Source organism: Halyomorpha halys, unplaced genomic scaffold, assembly GCF_000696795.3.
Source record: "Halyomorpha halys isolate HHAL.00 unplaced genomic scaffold, Hhal_1.1 Scaffold441.1, whole genome shotgun sequence".
Lineage (NCBI taxonomy): Eukaryota > Metazoa > Arthropoda > Insecta > Hemiptera > Pentatomidae > Halyomorpha > Halyomorpha halys.
Window position 1 is genome coordinate 396586 of NW_027106497.1, and position 23118 is coordinate 419703.

General features: G+C 30.1%; 1 protein-coding gene across 2 annotated transcripts in view; it reads left to right on the forward strand.

Moving 5' to 3' along the window:
* Positions 1 to 23118, forward strand: part of LOC106682782 (receptor-type guanylate cyclase Gyc76C) — a 166370-nt gene that overhangs the window by 88439 nt on the left and 54813 nt on the right. Inside the window, exon 2 of one of the 2 annotated variants that reach the window (XM_014423830.2) lies at positions 14546 to 14591. The exons of the other annotated variant lie outside the window; for it this stretch is intronic. The gene's annotated coding sequence lies outside the window, so the exon portion shown is untranslated. The remainder of the gene's footprint in view (positions 1 to 14545; positions 14592 to 23118) is intronic. 2 annotated transcript variants of the gene reach the window in all.

Consider the following 23118-nt stretch of genomic DNA (forward strand, 5'->3'; position numbering starts at 1 on the left):
AAACCATCAAATTCCTCCCGCATCCAATCCTTACAATCCAAAATCCTATGTAAAATCCTTGATACTCCTTATTACGTTACAAATAAACTCATTTACAAAGACCTTAACATCCCATTCGTTGTAGATTTGGCCCAAAACGGATAAGAGTCTTTTCATTCCAAACTCCTTAACCATTCTAACCCATTAATTCTTAATCCTTCATCCTCAACAATCCCTGATAATCCTCCGAGGCGTCTGAAAAGAAGAGGCCACGGGACCTTCTATTTTAAATTAATGTTTGAAGTACCACCAATGGGTGGTTCCTTTCCAAGATTTTCAAGTGTATATGAAACATACAACATATTTACTTATTTTATTTATTATTTGTACAGTTGTAAATCACATTAAATAAATAAAAAAATATCTTGATTATTTTATTGGTTTAAAAAAAAGAATGCATTTGATCTATACAAATGTACATATAAATAACAACGAGTTTCTAAATTATGTTATTTTAGAAATAAGGTTAAATTAATACTAATGAAAGATATAATATATTTAGCATTGTAATAATAGTATGTTATATATATTAAGCATTTAGGTGATAAAAGTAAAGAAAAAATTTGTTGACGTAACACTTACTGTTTCGACAGTCCTTGGTCATGGAAACGAAATGTTACAGGTCACGGTCACATATTTAACGGTGATATTAAATATTTATACTTTTTGTTTAAGAGATGATGATTATTTAAGCTAAAGTAGAACTGAATAAGATATAGGTGCTTCTTGAAATTTATTATAGGTCATTGCATAAAAAAAATTAATTTATCCAAGTAGGTCCTCATGGTCAATAGACACGACCTATTGATAATTCAGTTTAGCCCTTTGTCTAGGAATATGCATTACTGCAAGTTTTAAACATGTATTAGTAAATCTTTGTACTAAATTCCCTAAAATATGGAAACATAATTGACTGTTGCGAAATTATAATAATAATAATAATTATAGTTGTAAAGGTATACATTACAAGTTTCCCAGAGTTTCTGATTCATTATTCCATCAATTAGTAAGCTTAAATGAAATAGGGATAGATAAATAAGGAATTAGTTAATAAAAGGAGCGGATACTAGTTGGCAGTTGAGATTCAGGAATTAACAAGATGACAACTAACAAAATTTGTAGGTTTTCTCTATGTTGAATGCTTAAGCTGGTGACTTATCAATTAATAATACAATTCCAAGTTAATTATTTTATCTCCGCAAAATATTTCAGAACATATTCCATTATTTTTAAACTTGTATTATTATAATCCCTGCAAGAATAGTTGAAATTTTTTTTAATGAACCTGAATGATTTGGAAAAACAATTATAAATATATATTATATTGTCATAAATAATAAAACAAAAAGTGTTACTGAATTTAAGAATTAATATAAACGGAGAAAAAATTTAAGTAGAGTAAAATTAATAAATTATTTAGTTAAGAAAGACAAGGCAATTATGTCTGCTTCTTAGCTAAATACTGATGTTAATTTATGATAGGTAATTTAAATAGGTTTATTTAAAAATTTAAGGTAATTTAATTAGGTAATAAAAATAGGTTTTTTAGTAGTTTTTGCGATTCAAGTGGATCAGAAACACGATGAGGAGGCGTGCTACTTCAATGGGTCAGAGACAAGATGAAACATTTTTTTTAGTCGTTTTCATTTTAAAAAAAACGTCCCATCTAGTTGTCAGTGGCTACGTACTCAGAACCAGAGTTACTGAAAAAGCCATTTATTTGATAATATGGTCCATAAGAGAATCCATTAAACGTTAAACTAAAAATCTATAAAAGGAGTCTTATAAAAATAAAAAAAGAAATCAAAGAATTGTTTTTTTTCAGATATTTGTACAGACAAGAACCAGAAGCACATATTTCGTAATGTTTTTCTCAAAGTAAAGAAAACTCTTAATTAATATATCATACCAAATTTATATGTTCTTCGCCAATTGTGTTTTTGTTGTTGAGTTAATTTGAAAAAGCATATATTTTCAAGCATATTTGTTTCGTGAAGACTAAAACGTAAAATATTATTGCCAATATTCGATTCTGAAGCTATATTTTTTTTAATTGTATAAATTTACACCTTCGGTAGTGAGGCAGTAAAACAATTTATTGTTAAATTAATTAACCATAATTTGATGATTATCGATAATGAACGTTTATTTAAAACATATATTTTTTTTGGCAGTTTAAGTTCTGTACCAAAATTTAAAATATCACTCTTGAGTAGAAGTGATTGCTCCTCTCCTACTTCCCGTATTTGATAGCAATCTCTTTTCTGTTATTAAGGCAAGGTATTAGCGAATGGTCTTAGAGGTCAACGTCGAGTGCGATAAGTATTATTACTCAGGCTTAATGAGGCCTGCACAAACGAAAGGATACAACTGTAGGTACACAAATAAAAAACAAACAGCGGTTAAGAGGATAATATCCTGCAATTGCTATAACGATCAGACTATATATAGGGACCGTTTATAATGCCTATAAAGCCTCTAAGGATTGTTTTGCATACAGGATATCTTTATAAATGTTTACTTGTAGAGAAATAAACTATCTTGAAACTAGTAAATCTCCAACTAAGGTGTTATGTTAACTTTTATATGTATATGTAATTTATATATGTCCGATCACGGATTGATTAGTATACTGTGTAATGAAGCAACCCGATGTATTTGGGCAGCATGGATGAATGCATTTCTCTTTATCTTTTTTTTTTTTTTTTTTTTGATTTTGTAGGTGGCAAACTATTGTTGCTTTGAAAACATTTCATCTTAATTTTATATGTTCTGTCATGTGTTTTTTTTTTCATGATAGTTTGTAATTTATAGTTTTTATTGAAGAATAATACAAGCTGGCGCAATTAAGGGAAATAAGTATTTTAGTTTTAAATATTAATTTATATACATCTAGAAAAAGGGAAAAATATAAATGATAACAGTAATACTAACAAAATTAAAAAAAACAAAAACAAATATGATATTTATAAATAAATACATAAATCTGTGTTTGGGGTAAGGGGTGTTTCTTAAATGAAAAACCAATCTCTTCCACAGATTAAAATATTCCTGGTTATTTTGTTTAAAAAAAAACAAAAAAAAAACAAACAAACGGAGGACCTGAAAACAATCTCACAAAGAAACAAAATAATGAAATAATAAAAAAAATAACCTTCCAAGTGGTATACAAAAATTTAATGACAATAAAATACAAACAAATGAAAATAAAAAAAATTATCCTATACAAAATGAAATGAATTATAAAGCAGTAAAATATTTATATTAGTCTACAAACTAAAAACTTATTTTGGTTTTAATAAAGAAATGATTAAGACTTTAAATGATTTGAAACAAAAACAGAAAACACCGCAGCGATGTATTTATAAACACGTACCATATTTATAGACCTATGTCTTTTATTTTACGTTACAAATTTAAATATAAAGTAAATCATAGTTTAAAAAAAATGAATATATAAACTTATAATTAACAAAATTGAAAAACAATTTGAGAAGTAAATAAAAATTAAATTAAAAAAAAATAAATTAAACTTTTCGGGCTTAAACAGTCGTTATAATAAAAAAATATCTAGTGTTAACAAAATAATTAATGTACAGTATAAATTTGATTTAATTTAAGCAAAAAAACAAAAAAAAAATAAATTAAATATTATTTTATTATTACCTGGCGACAAAAATTAATAATGTCAATAATCATAACTAATTGTAGGTTAGGTAATTTCTCAATTTTGTCTATATTGATGCTTATATTTTGTCCAGGCTTAGTTATATGGCAGAAAACGATTTTGATCTTAACTCCTAAAAATAAGCAAACAACCAACCTCTAATCTGATGATGTTTTCTTAATTTAAAAAAAATCTCATCCTCCACGTTGCTTGTAACATTGAATTTGATGCTAATTTTTTTGTTTTCAATAAAAATCTGCACCCAATTGCATACTTTCCGCTTGTATAACTAGATACCACTAAAGTTTTGTTGAAATGGCTTTAGAAATAGAGGACTGCATTTATTTAGAATTAATATTTTGGGGTCGGTACATCTAAAAGTGTAAATAGAGTGAAACACTAAAAAAATGTTTTAATCATTTTCATTTATTGTTAATTGTTTTTTTACTGTATTTATTGTTCTGATTCCGGCAGTTGTGAGATGTAGGACACAAGTGCTGGAACTTGGGGGAAACAAGCCCGGGAAGTCGTATGGTCTTGTTGGTATGATCTGCATGTTGTCAAGTTATTAAAACTCGAAAGGTTACGTATTATTCGAATGGGGCAAATAGATATTCATCGAAAAGTTCTCAAGGATAGCATTGACCGAACCAGAAGGAAAAGTAACCTAACTCAGATTTAGATGGAGAGACAGCGTGGCAGAAAAGACAAATCTTCTTAACAGGGTGAATTAGATGAAGGAAACTCCTTGAGCAGCGTTTCCCCAACCTTTTTCGCCGCAGCAAAAAAAAAAATTAGTACAAAGTAAATAGTACAATTTTAATTGAAATTTTTGTTATTTATTTTTTTTTTTTTGTAATATTTTTAAAGTATTATTTGCTTGCGCACCTCTGGATTATGCTTGAGACATCCCAGGGAGCCGCACAGCTCAGTTTGGGAACCACTGTCCTGTAGGAGCCTTAGATGACTCTATGCCTATCTGGAGGTTCCCTACTATTTTCTTCATGTTTCCTAATTGTTTTCCATTTTCTGTATCTGGAAGAAACGTTGTATAGAAGTATAAGACAACAAGAAAGATCTTAATTATCATAGGATATTCCTATTTTATATATTTATTTTCATAAGAGTAATCATGATATTGGTTTAGTTTTTACTTCAGTTGCAATCATTAATTCCATAAAGAAAGAATTAATTATAACTCGATCTCATTATAATAATCACGACACCTAAGCAATCCCTAATGAGGTTATGTATCAGGGAAAACGAAACCTCCTTGGTTCTCTGCAGCAAGGAGAGGACACACCCCTGCCATGTATACCTGAAGGACACTCGAGGAGGCTGTGGAATGCCGGCAGCGACAGGCAGGCTGGCCAATTATATACAGGTTGGCCAATTAACCGAGCGGAAACAGATTATTTTCATTGACTAACAGTGACGTCATTCGATGGTCCCGCCCATCTCATCACGCCACTTTGATGTTGTCAGTGCATTTGTAAATTTAATATGTCTGTTCCTTAAGTCGATTTTAATTGACCACAGGTAATTCAGATATTTTAAAAGCATTTATTTAGTTTCAGTGCTGGTCTAATTGTGATTAAACCTCCGACTAACCGAAATTTGAACTTTAGAATAATTATCTAAACTCGACGACAATGCAATATCATGGTATCATTGAAATTGCCTGATGATGGATCAGCTGCATGTAATGATGAATCATCTACATTTAAGAAAGTATGGAACCCAAGTTTCTTTGTAATCGGTAAACATTTTTAACATATATCATAATAAATCATAACCCTTATATATAAAATTAGCATATTAGTCATCACCATAGACCATCTGTGTTGGCCATTCTCTACAACCAACAACCTCAGCAAATCAGTTATGAACTGTTGTAATAGGAGTCTTATCTTTGATAAAAGATCTTTTATAAAAGTTTTCTTCAAGCTAATAAATAAACAAAGCTATCGTAGTTTGCAGTATTGAGTTTTTGGGCGTATAACCTTATCAATATCTCTTTCTTTTCTTTTTTATTAATATCATCATACGAAATAATGTACACACACGTGGATCTTGTTGATCCCAATGTTCTGACCCAAGGGTTGTAGGAGAAGAAAATGGCTTTTGTAATAAAGGTTTTATTCTTCTCGGATAACCTTGGATCTGACTGCTATATCTATTTGCTGTCCTCAATGATGACTTTAAATAATTTTAATTCAAATTGCTATTGTTTTGCTAAGTCAAATCCTTGACGCAAACCCTTCTTCTTAGTAGTGCATATCTTTTTCAGTAACTTCTTCAAACTTATCACAGTATTCGATCTTGAAGTTGGATCGGAAACAGCAAAGGCAAAGATCGTTTCCACGAAAGATGAGATGTAAACAAAAATCTTTCTTTAATAAGAACATTCTCCTTATTCTATTGAGTCATAGGAAAAGATCAATTCTTTGGAATCGTTTCTATTCGTGCTCTTCTCGCTGACCTTTCGCCTTGGGAGTCCAATTACGGATCGTTTGACCCTTTGATGGTTGCCGTCGATGTGTCAGTGATAATGACAACTGCTCTTTGATCGATCGTTCACGAACGTCCGTTACCTCCGTGTTTTTCTTTACTTGGCTATATTAATTATATCTTCCTGATTGTAGCTATTAGTTATCTACACTGATTATGTATGTTCATGTCACTCTTAATAAGGCTTTGTCTCGTGATTTTATTGGTACGAGTAAATATAGCAATCTATATAGGCTTAAGCTGTTTAATATTATTCTTTCATCCATAGGATGTTATGGGTACAAGTACATATGGGTACACTGCGTCAATTCCATTTAATTTTTAGGTGATAGTAATATTTAGTCTTTTTATTTATTATTTTTAGTGCCATTTATCTTGAGCTTAAATGAACTTAATTTCAATGGAAAACTGATTTTGGTGCAGTTGGGCTGCACTTTATTTCTATTAATTGGATTTATTTAATATGGTTAGCAATGTTATTAATTTTTTCATCCTCTTCGTTTTTTTAATTGTTTTACTTTAGTTTTAAACAAAAACTGTTAAAATATTAATTCTCAATTATAGGATAGTCTGGATGTTCTAAATAACGGTGAAGGACGAACTTTACCATGTGGTCAAACCCCTATATTTTAAAAATTATATCACATTTTCAATCTCTTCGATTGCAGGTTTAAAGTTTGGTTTGAATGTGAGGCAGGGTAGTAATAGAGTCCTATTGCCCATATCACTTCGTATCACATTTTAAGCCTAGCTAATTTATTTTTTCTTTTTGTGTTATTCTTGTCCTATCAATCCTAGCAGTATGAATAAGTAAGTATAAATGAGTATTAGCTCTTTGATTTTTAATTTCTAAACTAGTAATTTTATTGGAATGCCCGTGCATGTATATTTGAGGATCTATATGTAAACTTTTAGTCATTTGATTATTATACGTTTGGTCAAGCACTTACAGATTCTTTTCCAATGATTACCCTTCTTTAATTTAAGTTGCTTGCTTAAAACTTACGTAATCCAGAAGACTACAAGTGACAGAACCGCTTATCGATTTAATATTCCTCCGGTGACTTGAGTGCCTTCAAGTCCCTGACTTGGAGACTTCGCTAAGCAGTCCCGCTACTTGACCTAGCATTTAAATCTTCAGTTGTACTCCCACTTGTGCCTTTAATCCTGGCATCTCTCCTCTTCATGCATACACACCTCCGAAGGACTAAGAGCGCTTGATGTACACTTGAATGCAGTTATTGACTTGCTCTCGTGATTGTCAATGTTTTCAAATCCAAACTGACTATCCCTGTTCGAATTTTTAAAAGACTATAATTATGTATTTCAATTTTTATTTGTTAAAGAAATGTAAATAAATGAATGTGAAACACCTTAAATTAAAAAAAAAAAAATTTTTCAGTCAATATATCTCTGTGCATTCCTATAGATGTAATAATATAAAATGTTTTTTCGACATCTTTAAAATCATATATAAGTAACGTTAATCCATCTTGCCTACAGCCGCATAACTTAGCCCCATTTGCATCATCTGTTTGGTCTCGCTGCTTATATAATTTGACTGTAAAACTCGTGAAATCCAGATTCTTTCCTCTCTTCAACTTCACTTTTGGTTTATTAACTTTTCGAATTTCCGGAAATGTATACTAAGACATTCGAGATGCTCGATTTTGAAGGATAATTTAACTGTCTAATAATATAAATAACAGAATAAAATTTTGATCTGACGAATATTTGTGAAAAAACAAGCAATTATTTTTTATTAGACCTAAATTAGACATTTTTCTAATGAATTTTCACTTTTTGACTTTGAGAAGTTTATAAGTTAAACATCTGTGAAATATGCCTTCGATGTAATATGTTACGTATGTACATATTGTTTTTAAGGGTAGAGTTTTTGTTAATTTTGTAAGTTTTGCATATTTATATCGTTTTTGAAAGTTTTATTCCTTACATTTTTTTACACTAATCGCTTTCATATGTACATAAATCACTTAGAGGAAATTATGGCTTGTATGATGTGGAGAGGAAGTTGTGTGGGAATTTTCCACAGCACGCTACGAAATCTGTAAACAGACTCCGAAGTGGATTTTTGTGAATAATGAAAAGTCTAAACAAATTTTTGGTTTTACAAGTATTATTAATGCATCCATGGGTTTTTTTTTCTTTAAGACTTGAGGTTATTCCCATGAATTTTTCTTTGAGTGAAATCAGATATGTTTAATTGAATTAATATTCACAATTGAAGTATTAAAATTTTATAATTCCGTTTTTCCAAAACCAAAAATTGAGGTTACTTAATAGGTTTTATTGCCTCAACTATTAGACATTATAGCTATGATGCCTTAGTTATAATGACAAATGAATAATTTTTATTGAGCAGCCTTCGTTTTATATTTAGTTATCTTTAACACTCCGACAAATACTTTATAACAAATAAAAACAAAACAAAAATTATTACTTTGTTTCAGAGATATTTCTGAAGGATTTTTGAAGCCAGGAAAACTTATATAAGTATCCTAAAAACGATAGAAAAGACTGACATGACTCTAGAGTCATTTTAGAGATTGATTTTTGTTGTTATCTTTTTATAGTAATAATCAATCATTTAAACTATTTTTATAATCATTGAAATATTTGCCTCATTGTTCAATTATTTTTGATTGTGAAATCGGCACAACTCTATTAGGCAGTGTATCAATAAGTGATTACTATTTAAGTTTTTCCAAAATTTATTTTATAGGATCTGCTAAAAACAGAAACTTTTAATTTTAATTAAAAGTAAATCGATCAAGGGTCTTAAGTACTTGGTTTGATTATTATTTCTGGGAGTGGCGTTATGTTCAATCGCAGAGTTTTCTTTCCAATCTATTTTTATTGATAATTCTAATTTTATTAATTATCTGTTCTTAATGGTCTAACTTATATCGAAAATAGTTTACGTAAAATTGAGTACATTTCATCTTACAAGAACTAGTTTTAGGATATGTATAATATAACTTTTGATCTATAAAGCTATTGATTTATTCTTTTGAAATGCTCTAAACCGTTATTAACTGAATTTTGTTTCCTTACTAGAGAAGTCAGATAAGTTTGTTATTCATGCTGTAAATGAAAAAAAAAATAATGTCCTCAGTATCAAATATACTGTGTTTTAGTTTAGGTTGTAGGCATCAAGGAGTCGTATTATACCATTGCTGGTCTCCCTCAAGGTTCTTGCCCAAGTCCCATTCTATTTAATCTTTTCATTAATGACAACTCAAGATTTAAAAATGTTGATATGATCCTTTTTTCAGCGATTCACACTGCTTCATACCGTATAGGCACAGTTGTTAATAGGCTAAAAAATGCTTTTAAAAAAATATCTAAATACCTTTAAAAATGAGAACCCATCGTTTTCACAAAGCGACGGCCTATCCTATCATCGACCATAAATTTAAATAATACCCCTGTCTATTTTACCAAAACAGTTAATTACTTAGGAGTCACTCTAGACAGCAAACAAATTGTTTAACCAAGCAAATCAGTAAATTATTTAACCACAACTTCAATTCGAAATTGGAAAACGCAAGAAATATTTTATTTCAAATGTATCCATACTTAAAAAAAAAATCAAAATTATCTAATAGATACAAACGCAAAAGAACAAAACATATATTGACATAACATAGACCAATGGTATTTATTTTATTTTAATTTAATAATGTTTTGTTTTTTTCCCTCTTCGGTTTGTTTTACCAAAAGTGTAATTAGTATTAGGAAAATTTGTTTTGTATAAGGGGGTATCCTAAACAATATAATAAATACTGTACATATTATATTTATGCAATAAATATATGTTTAAAAAAAAAAAGGAATCAAGGAGTAAAGTCGGTTCTGTATCTGCCTGTTATAAAATGTATTGTCGGTCATATTCGATGGAACCGTTAATCTGATTTTGATTGAGTTTTAATTTGCATAATGAAATAATATTTCGTATTTGATTAAATTACAAAAATAGTTTACTACTTGAATTATTAATAATAAGTTATGAAAATAAAAAAAAAAATATTATTTTTAATTTATCATTATTTGAATATTTTTTAGTTTGGCATCTTGAATTTCCACATTCGTGAAAAACATGAGTGGGAGAAGGTATTATGCTTCAAACAAATTAGAAAAAATGAATTTAATGATTTTTTTTAATTCTACTTTTTATTTTTATTATTTTTTTATTTCAGTAAATACAAGCTGTGTGATCCAATCTATGGGTCCGAGCCAAAATAACATAAAAATGAGATATGTAATTATTATACTTTTAATTAGTGGGGCATCGTGGATGCTCCTACTGTTTATAAGCAAGGACTGTACAATTTTGAAATTATTTCCAGAGCTAAAACCTATTATTTAATTTATATAATATAACTAAATACGAAATAGTAAAATGAAAATAGAATAAGAAAATGAATCAAAAACTCGTCATAAATTATTAAAGGACATGAATTATGGATTATTGAAGCTATGAGAAAGAGTATTTAAAATTTCTCTTCAACGCAATTCCCTGATTAAACTAAAATATCACGCATTATCTTTATCCACTTGTCCCTTCCATTTTTTGGAATTTATTTCCATTATTTACTTGTCCCATCCATCACCCTTCGAAATATCTTAGTTTAAGGCCCACTCAGTTTGGACAGGCATAGTCTCTATTGTTCTATGATGTTCATTGCAGTACATATCTCGAGATTCAATTTAGCATCTTTTCCAATTTTTAGTTCAAAAATACAATTTTTAAAAAATACTTCTCCATTAACCACCTGTCTTTTGTAATTAGCTACCAATTATTGACTACCCAATAGATTAAAAAAAGTTGAACATTCAGGAGTCAATATAAGTCTAAAAATCAGTAAGACTATATTCTATTTTTTAAGCATGTTAATTAAACACACATTAGTCGATTTAGATTCGCTCATTCCAATAATTTTGATTTTTTATGTCACTGCCAATTCAATCAAACTATTTTTTGTCTTACTAAGGTCTTCAATAAATTTGGGATCTTGGAGCTATAAGCTGTTCATGGTTATATCGTCTTTCTCAATTTATTCTTCCGTTAGTAGAACTTAAGTTCTAAATATTTTAACTTACACATTTATAGTTTTTGAATCACCCAAAATGTTAGTTTGCCAAAATGGTAGCTCAAAGACGTATTTACGATATGAACTGCATCCTGCCTCTGGAGAACGACCGGCGATATCCAGTCTGTACCAGATCGCGGCCCTTGGGCAGCTCTCATCCTGAATCGACCGAACAAGTTTCCAGGAGTCGTGCTTGGATAGAAATTAGGCAAATCTCCGGCTCAATTCGATCCAGTCTTAAACAGTCAGTATTGAAAGCCAAGGTTAATTTATTAATTTCCGGCTATAAACAATTTCCTCCTATTCTTCTAAATATAATTTATACTAATGCCGATATTACAATTTTAATGACACCCATTTTTTTAGCTAGCATTACATTAGCGACTGCATAGTCCAGGAAATGAAGCACCATAAAATAAGGACCATAAAACAAGAAAAAAAATTCTTTTTTTGGGATTTGCATTGGCATGAGTTATTTAGGTTACAATAAATAAATTAATATGTGTTTAACCTTATGAATGAAGATAAGATCTAGTTAATTAAATTAATTAATTTAAAAGGTCGTGGTAAAGCCTTATTTATCTTGAATTATTTTGAACAATATTTAATATGTTAATGTTCACATTTTATTTATAAAGTTGTTAGAAAATATATTAATTTATTTATTAGAAGCTAAATAATTGGTAAAATGCAAATTTTTAGATTTCCTAAATAAAATGTTAATGGACATACCTCCAAAGGATTTTCTTTTCTTGTTTTGAGGTTCTTAATTCATATTAGGTTATATTAGGTCCTTAATCCTGTAACACCTCAATAGTTGGTTTCCATTATCTATCTATTTATTCAACAAACACTTTTCATTGACAAGTGTCAATATTTCTTATAGGAAATGTAATAAAATATAAATAAACATGGCGGGGTAATCATAATTTGAATACTGGAGATTTTGATAAGCAGGGTCCTACTGTACCACAGTTTAAGTTAGCGTATGTACACCATGAGCAAATGGCATTTGTAAGGCGCCTGCGCAGATACGGAGATGATTGTGTAAATGCTTATTTTTAGCCAGAGCCCGTTGGGGAAGACCGGCCGCTCTCTTGTGTCTATTTGTTTTGAATTTCAAATAGAACCAGTTTCAGATAATTTTTATCCCGGGCCCCCGGTCTCCTCCATATTGATAGCCGCCGTAAATTATATATCTATATCGGCAATTAACATCTCTGTCGCATAAAATTTGAGCTGAATAATAATAATGTTAAAACGTCGGAACCCTTTGTGCGTACGTAGATTATTCAATCAGTATTCCCTGAGCGATAAAGTTAACGGGCCCGGTACCAGGGCCGTCATGATATTAATATCTAGTCGCCGCTACCAATCAGCAATAATCATTTCATCTAGTCTCGTCAATGAAATGAAGATTGACTTTTATATCGCCTCGATTATTTATATGGCTTATTTAGGAATAAATTAAATTATTCCTCAAACCTGTTTTACTGTTTATATATATACACATACATATATTATAATATATACAGCCTGTACCGCTACAACCCATAAAGGATCTCGGGGTTCAGTATTTTGTAAGCACTGCTTCTTAAACAATGATTGTGGAAGAAGATGATTTGGCTTATATCACACTTAACCACACGTTTTTCCCCAGATTAAGGTAGTAAATAGTGGCTGGGTGTGTCCTCGAGTTTAATTTTATAATTAAAACTACTCTTAATGATAATCTATTTCTAATTGGATTGATACCATCTTTTTCTTTAAAAGTTCGAGATTTCCAAATGGGCAAATAAAATTAAATACATTTGGTAGCCAAGTTGGACAACCAGCTCTTTTCTAGCCCATTTATGTTTGGAATTTCTCATGGAAAGCAATATTTGATATTACGTATTGCAATAGAAAATCTATTTTTAAAACAGTTTTATAGGTAATTTTACCATTCTGGCAAGTCCTCAAATCGCAGAAAATAGAAAATATTTTTTTACCTACTGTTTTTGACGATTAGTGCCGAATAAGGAATCAATTCCTCACAGAAATCTGTCATGATAAATAAGTCATCTCTGGCATGGCAGGCGTCTTGACGCCCAAATCGTAAATGAAGGCCAGCCGAGAGTTCCTCTATTCTTATGATTAATTGAATTATAAAACGGTTCTATTCTTTATATATTTTTATGTGCAATTCGTCTAAAACCTTTAGTAAGTGTTCGAGATTTTTGGTAGAAATAACTTAATATATTACAAACTCTAAAGCTACATGCACTGGATAAAAACCTAAAAGAGATTAAAAAATCCACACTACAACACTTCAAATAAATCTTCAGTGGCTATAACTAAGACTTATCAAGTTTCATTTTGAAATTCAAAACTGGAAAAATTATGATGAGTGTCAATAGAATCTGAAAATCCTCAAAATTAAGTGTCCTGGATCGTTTTCATGTCAACTTTATGCCTTTGAAAGCAAAATCATTAAATAATATGTTTAGTTCAATTTTATAGTTTTGCATGAAAACGTAAATTCGAGGGCAAAATTAATAAAAAGTTAGATTTTATTCTTGTTTTTACCCTGTCTGAAAATTGAACATTTTATTGCCCATTAGTAAAGATTTGTTTGTATATTTTATGTTTTAATTTTCGACCTTAAGGCAGAATAAAAGACAGAAACAAAAAATGTTATAAATAAAAAAGTATAAAAAAGAAAATGGAATAAGCTAAATAAATATGAACCTGCTAGGGAGATGGAACCTGCTGGCGTAATGGTCCATGATTGCCTCGGAACTGCCTCCTCAATTTGGATAATTGAACGACACTTATCCACAGCCTTCTATATTTAGAATGTACCTATTTTCGATATATCAGCCATGAATGTTTCCTGCTCCGCCCATCACTAACGATTCCTTCACCAGATCACCAGCTTCCATGGAGGTCATAATTAGCAATGTTCTTGTTATTTTTTCTCTTTTTATTTCCGAGACCACCGCGGTGTAATCTAGAAGATTACTACTTTGCATGGATTGAGTAATTTTCCTCAAGATGAGGCTCGTTGTCGGCTGGATTAATTCACTTTGCTGTAAAAGTTCTGATTTTCTGTTAAACTGGAGTAGAAAACACAATTGTTATTATTGTTGTCTCAATTTAATTTGTAAGTATTTTTTTACATCAAAATTTCTTTTGTAGCAACTTCAAACTGATTATTATTTTATTATTGCAGGTAAGCAGAATTATGGAGCACTATTTCATCACACCACATGAGATGGGTAAGATATTACAATATATATCTGTCCTTTAATCAGTAATTTTCCAAGTTATTTTTTTTATTGTATTCAAAATCGATTAATGTAATGGAAGTAGTCAATTTATCAGCTTGTGTTATGTAGCCTGTTTTTTAAAGTTATACAATATATGAGTGTTTTATTTTACAGTCAAATTCACTTCGAGCACATTAAATTTTTAAGTCAATAATACAATTAAATTGCTTAGGTCAAAAAAGTGAAAAGCCTCAATTTATTTTCAACTATTAAAATTTGTTTAAAATATCTGTTCGTTTCTCTATAAAAGTATTTATTATTTTAGTTTATCTAAAACCATAATTCCAACATATTTACCGACAACATTATCACTTTACATAAAACATTATCAACTTCACAAAACTTTAAATGAGAATTGTAGAAGTATTCCAAACTGTTGGATGGAGAAATGGAAAATATGGAGAAATCTATATCATGCACATTCCTATTTTTCCCACATGGTCTTCAATTTAGTTAGCTATGTCGCCACTCAAGTTGAGATGTCAAAAAAACTGTATAAATTATTTGTTCTATAATTTTATTAATTATATTCCATTGCATATTTAATTAATTATATTACAAATGAATTATGTTTAAAAAGATTATTTTAATTATTTTGGTTTATATTTGATGTTTTATAATTTTGTTTTACATTCTTATTAATGGTTTATTCAACTTGACGCGGTCTGTTTCAAGTTTTTCTCTTAAAAGCTTGAAGGTCCTCCTAAATTAAAAACCTACATAAAAATGATCAACTCCTTTAAAATGTACCTCTCCTCGTAAAATGCTAATGGTGCAACTTCTGTCATGTTCCCTCTCCCCGTTTATCCAATTAAATAGCTGGAAGAGTATGTTGTGTTTGATCGAATTATAAATCGATATTATTTATATTGATTCGTAAATTTCCTGTGTTTTCGTTAAAATTTAGATTTTATATTCAGATAATGATGAGATTGTTTCTTAATTATGCAGCTGTACTATTCATTTAACTGCTGCAGAAAATGTTTTTCTTACTACCGTCATAATCGCTTTATTTTTTATGAAAAAAAGTTTAAATATATGTAACTTTTTTTCATCAAAAATAATATTCATAAATTTGATAATTATTAGTCGTCCCTTAAACCCGACTTCATAACAATTCGACCTTTCGGATTAAAATATTAGTCTATCGCATTATACGTTGGGAGACTAAACTTGTTATTACTCGGGACTGTGTACTCAGAGTATTATCTTATCGCTCAAAAATTTTATCTTAACTCAATAACAGTAGGTGCTAAAAATAAATGAATGGTTCTCAATTTAACAGTAGTGTTAAGGAGATTTTATAAATACACGGGAAAATATTCATTTTTAATTCGTAAGTAGTACTTATTTTTTTTAATTGCACATTTGAGCTACAGTTATGACTTTTTTAAAAATCTAAATGTATATGAAATAAGCTTAATCTTGTATAAGATCATCTTAACCATCATAAAAATATTTGTAGTTTAACCTTTTTATTTCAAGGAAAAAATACTATTGTTATTTTTAAGCCTTTTGATTTTTGGTTTATAATTTTCAATAATGAAACTTTGTACATGACAAAGAAAAAAATATACACCCTCAAAATTTCTTGTTTGGTGTTTCAAGATATGTAGAATAGAAAAATCAAATTTTATCCAGCATTCAGTGAAGGGAGGTTTGTTGGCAAAGATCGTTAGTGTTGTCATCTATAATCCTTTTTTTTTTCTTTCTTTTCATATTTTTTTTTTTTTACGGATTATGAAACTTATAATTTTGCGTTATATTGAAATATCTTTACCTTGAAAAACAGAAGGATTTCAAATCAAAATAAAATTGTGTTGACAAAAGCTAAAATTACCCAATTTTTCTCATTCATCAAGCATTTTATGTTTTATTAATCAATATTTTGTTTGGTATGATAAATATTTCCCTTTATTTAAAATTAAACCACTCATTTATAGTTATCGATAAACAATATCTCCCGAGAGCTACTATAAGCCAGCCAAAGGCACATGTTCTCAAGGACAGGCCAGATCTAAAATAAACTCCAGTGGCCTTCTGCCCTCTCCAGGACCAAAATAAAAAGGAATCCATTCTTGCAAAAACACCACGGCCCTACTAATCGGTATTCCGCTATCAATCGAATCCATTATCCTTGTCTCTTCATCGAGCTTCACACGCGGATATTGGGACATTCTAAGAGGGAACTAACATAAAACTGCCGCTGTAGAAATAAAAATTATACTGTTGTAAGGTAATGAAGTGTTCCAATGGTTTATGAATATTATTGTTACATCAAACATAAAAAATAAAGAGAATATATTAAAACTGTTCCCCAATTAGTTCCTAAAATGGAGAAAATGACACCAGATAAAAAAAAAATGTTTCGTACAAATAAACAATTTTTAATTGTAAATTATTATAGATGACCAGGGTTTGATTCTGGCTGTGGCAGATATTATTTTCTGTTATACTGTAGCCTTGAGTCAACCCTATATGGCTCTGCAGCCTCCCTGGGGTCCACCCAACCTCAAAAAATGGGATTCTTAGAAAAATCTGGTGGTTGAGCATGATTTGGAAACAATCACCTCCTTGTATTAACGTTGTTATAAAATATATTTTTATAGCTTCCCTTATAACTTTCTATCTCGGGACTCCATTTTCATGTTTCTTATCTCCTCATACCCAATCATATTCTCAATACTCAACCTTTTATTCGTTTCTCGATTTAGTCCTTATGAGTTTCCCTCATGAATCTGTTTTTCTATCTTGAATATCTTCAGATTTGTGAAGATGTTGACTCCTGACAGTTATTGACTTTGAATGACATTGCTGATGCAGCTGCCCCGTCAGCGAAACGTCATCAACCGCAGTTGTTTACCGCCGAGCCTTTCCCAAGTGAGGTCGTATTGTTCTTCAGCCTTGTACTTTGCACAAGCTGTATCCAATCCACACTGGTGAATCCTTCGGATTGAATTGGATGTGCCAACTCTGGCCCTGATCACCACAGTTATATACGATGATGGTGAAATGGGGGAAAATATGTTACTACATTAGCTATGGCAAGTTGATTTGGTTGCTGTATAGGATTCTAAGACTTGAGCCAACGTAAGGAAGGACGTATAAAAAAAGTTGATTCGTTGCTTCAGATATCCAGAAATGTTATTCATTTTTTTTTCTTTTATTTTATAACTTGTGCTAATTAATAAGGTTTATCTTGTGAACTTAGCTATGTTTAGGTTTTTATTTCTGGTATTTATTTCTCTTAATAAAATCACTTCGTAAGAACCGTAGTATTTTGGAAGTTGAAAATTAATTAAAATATATGGATAAATCAAATGACATAGCAGGTATATATTTATATTTTGGGATAGTGATTCCATAATTCTAGTCAGCTGCTGTTTTGAAATAACCTTTAATAATGTTTGATTTGTAAAGTATAACATTAGAGATGAAGATAATCTTCCAAATTATTGCTCAATCATAGTTTAGACCAAGTATTAAGGAAAATAAAGTGTTCCAACAAACAAAGCTACCTTCGGGAAATATAATGGATACACTGCATACTGCATTATTGTAAAAGAGTAGGAGCTGCAGCAGGTGGTTGTGGTGGTTGGGACTCCGGAACCTAAAAATACCCTTGAGACGATAGTAAACCTGTCATCTAGGGCTTTATTTAGGGCACTTCAGCCCCTAACCACATCATCATTGGTACACGAGTACAACAGGCAGTGAGCGTACTTAGGACAGCCCATCGACTGATTGTTATTTATTGTCTTGCTTTATTGCTCTTATATTACTCAGGTATGGTGAAGTACTTTAGACACCTCAGTTCTCTAGGGGAGCAATACATAGTACGATACTTGTCACCAAATAGGTCATCATTTTTCTCAACTTTTTTTTTCCAGTTAATACATTTAAGCAAAAAAAAGAATTTATTAATTACTAATTAATTTGATATATCACTATATTTTGATTAATTTTCAATTTCGAAAATTCTACAGATCTTACCAAGTGATTTTATAAAGACATCCAAGAAATAAAAACTTTAACATAGCTAAGTTCACAAGATAAGCCTAATATGCCATTGTTAATTTTATTTTATAAAATAAATAAATAAATAAAAGAATTTAAAAAATAAATAAATAACATTTCTGGATATCTGGAGACAAAAATAAACTTGCCAGCGCTATTATAGTTACATGTTTTCACTCATTTCACAATTATTGTATAAAATCTGGGCCAAATTAAACTCACTAAATGCTCTCTATATTTAGGCAAACTTACATGAAAAACTAAACTATTTACACGGCTTAATAACTTAAAATTGTGACCATAATAGAACAGTTTTTGATAATGATTTTATCATGCTATTATGAAAACTAAAATTATTTTTTTTTATCTTCTCAGACTACCTCAGTTTTAAGTTTAAGGAAAAATATGTAAGGCCGCTATGTAGAAAGGAGTGTTAAAAATATTCTTCCAAGTAAAATTCCCATTTTATTTTTTCCTGAAATTTCGCATAGCCTATTCTTCCTCTTAGTATTTACTGAGTATGGTGAAATTGTGAATTTCTAAAAGAATATATTGTTAACTCAAAAACTAACAAGCAATGAGCCAATGTAAAAAAACTTTAAAATGTTTGATCAAAAATTTATATGTTTATTTATATTGATCAGACCAATTTTTTATTTTTTATTTAAAATAATATAAATGCATAATATGATATAATGATAAAAAAAAATTGATATTCCTACTAGTCACAATAAAGTCTAAGAGAAGAATGAAGGGATAGTGGCAGACTTGTTAAAAACAATATCACTGAACGTTCTCTATAGCAAGCTTATTCTAGAGACTTCTACGTAGTTACACGAAGCCATTGGTTACTAATATCCCAAGAATATTCGTCACTTGTGATTTATTTTATTTTTCGGTTGAATCGATTCTTTATTTTATAATCAATATATTGCCTTACTTGAAATTTGTCAATTATAAACTATAAATTAAATAATGAAAACAAAATTAATACATTTAGGAATGCACATTAAATGTTAAGAAACAAAAACAAAATATTAGCCCAAGAAGAGTAAAACGTGCAATTTTGTGCAGAAAAAACTCAATACTTCCAGTTTTTAGCAATATAAAATTAGTGTTATTATAATGAACTTTTCATGATTGGAATTCAGAAATGTGTCAAGGAAACCTTGACAGATCAAGGTTTGGTAGAATTTACATGTAGGGAACATAAGATGCAACCCGCACGAAACTTCGGTCTCTAATTACATGATTTGGTTTATTTATTAAAAATGGTAATACCATATAGTTATTAGCAATATTTTGGTGTTCTTAAGTCAATAACTTGAGAAAATCGCCAATTAAACCCCTATAATAAATAGAAATAATTTGAGGACCTGTCAGTCGAACACATCGGGCCTGGGTTCACATAATCTCTTGGTTCGTCTGTTTAGGTACATTGAAGGTTTGTTTATTTCACAGCAACTACAAGAAATAATGGAAATTCCCACTCTGGGGCTGTATAGGTCCTAGTTGGAGTTTTTAGTCGAGTGTGCTGAAATGGATGTGTATTGAAGGGAATGTGTCGCCTTAGCAACTTTCAGTCTGCAGCGGCGCTGGTTTGATTCAGGCCTAGGCCAGTTGACTTTTATTTCGTGACGATCCCACGGAATAAAAGTCAAGATAGAATAGAATAGGTTTCTAGTATGTAGAATACCCTCTCCCACCTCCATATCAGATATGGCCAGGTATGGGGTGAAAAAACAAGATCAAAGTTTCAGATGACAGGCTGAAGAAAAAAAAAGTATTATTAAACTGTTTATGGAATAGATACCTTTAGTTCCTAATAATTAGTTCCAAAATTTAAAAAAATAAAATTTGAAAATTGGCTGAAGGTCAAGAATTCTACCCCTTGTTTAAAAAGATCATAACATTCCTAGCTATTAGCATAGATTAATTCATAGGGTCAGATTCAATGAGAGTTAACTGATTCGACCAACAGTGTATTGCTTGGAATGGGTTTCTATTTATAAATGAAATATTACAGCGGCTACCATTGCCATTAGATCTCACAACTTTTGTTTGCTTCTCAATCATAACTATCTTTACTCTATAGATATAGACCCAACATAAAATAAAGTGGTAGACAAATAACGAGGGGGAGAGAAAAAATTATATTTAAGCCAAATAATCGATAGTTACTCTCGATGCCTATATAAACTGTAGAGAATAAACAGAACGCTTTTTAGAAAGCACTGTTGGTGAATTATTTTAGGTATTTGCTATATTATACTAACTATTGATATTATACCAGCTATATACCGCAGTTTCACCCGCATTATTTTGTTTCATTGAGCTATGATGAGTATATAACCAAGTCCATATTCTTAATTGAATAACTCGTACTAAAAGTATTTTGACTTGTAATAAGAAGTATTTTTCTCAAAAGGAGAGGGGTACCACCTCCTTCCCCTCCCCCGCGGAAGATTGTGTAACTCACTTAGATAATTATTTAATAATAATTTTTATAATTAATTCACAGCAGAGTATTCTGTTATACTAGCCGTGGATCGACCCATCGTGGGGTCGGTAGATACTGCTGGACTCACTCAGCCTTTGTCCAGTGGAATATATATATATTATATTTTTACCATTAAAGTAAGTCTTTTAAAATCAAAACTTTTATAATTGCTTAATAATAAAGAAAAAAGAATTACAAAACAGAACTGTACACAATCACAATACCTGTAGAAATGGAATGTAATATGTTTATTTGATAGAATATTTACTCTTACATCATGACTATATTGTGAAAATTTTGTTTTATTTATTTATCAGCGAAAATCTGAAAAAAAAATCTTATTATTTTTTCAAGTTGCTGGCGAAGTAGTTAACCAAAAATCCAGATTCATTATTCGAAAAAAACAAATTGAATAGTTGAGAATTCAAATACTTTTTTTTGACTCATCTAATTAGCATTTGGATAATAATAATCTCATCTAAATTATACATTTGTTGTTGGTACGCTGTGTATAAATCATTGGAGAAATAATAAGGACGGATGCTTCAACTTCTAAACAGTTTAAACATATCACAATTAACCATTTAAGCGTCGTCCAGTCTGGCCGAGTAGCCAGAACAAGAGACTGGATCATGGGCCATTTCCGCCCACAGAGCGGTGATTGTTCCCACTGCTAACTGAATTATTTTCTACAATCTTGTAAGCAATTTGTGACCGTCGGAACGATCTAAACTGATTGGTCAATTGTCGCTTCCTTCCTCTGCCTGACTCCCGTTTGTACTATCCTAATTGCCTGACCATCCGGCTTCTAAATGGCGGTTGTAGTGAGTAGGAGATCGTTTTACATCGCTCAGTGAACTTGAAATTCAAAATATTTGTCAATTCAATTTAAATTCGTTGATTGTATAGAGTTGAATGATTATCATCACATATTGTCTGACATGCTGATTTGTAAAGTTTTAAATTTATGACATATTGGGAGGTTAAATGTAGTCAGTAAAAAGGAATATAACTTGGGTTAGCATAATCCTTGAAAACATTGTGGATCTAGATGAGGGGATGAAAATGGTACGTCAGTAAAACATTTTTTTTTGCCGCCAAACATATTAATCTTTTTTATTCACATAAAATATACGAGACCTATAATTCAAAAATATTAACCATATAATTATTCATCAGGAAGTTTGTCTCTTTTTTAAAAAAGTATTTTTCGATATGATAATTTTTTGAATAAACGGCTTTCTTGTGTGTTTTTCATGATTAAATTTTAAAAAAAAAAAGCGTTAAATGAAGATTTAGCTTTAATAAGGGGGCAACTTCTAAAACTTTTTTAACCAAAGGAAAACATAGAAAATACAAAAAAACGGTAACCCTAGATACACCATAACAAAGAAATATACTACTAAAAAAATAAAAAATAAAAATAAATTGGTTATATTGTTGCACGGTGATGAAGTATTGATAAACCTTTTTGAGCATATTTAAAGAAATTTTTCTTACACAAATATTTAATTTAAAACTCATACATCTATTAAACAATTCAAAAAAAATAATGCCTTAAATATAAATGAACTATAATAAAGACTGATTTTGACTTTGTTTGATAACGCATCTCATTAAGCAATTTTCCCCAATTCGTGAAATCATTGGGTTCACAAAGCCAGAAATATGACTTGAAAAAGGCGGTCTTCCTAAGAAAATGTATCAAAATTAGAATGCCTAAAATTACATTCTGGGACACTATTACAGTCCATTTATCTAGTAAAATCTTCAGACTAACATTAAAAGCATGAGGAAAGGTTAACCATAAAGAGTTATAAAAATGAGACCTCACAAAATATATATCACCGAATCCTCCCGCAGAACAACTGTTAGGAACTGCTGCCATAAAGGATCTTCAATTTAATGACGTTTCCTCAAGTTTAGTGTCGAATTTTCTTTGTTATAATGTTTTCTCAT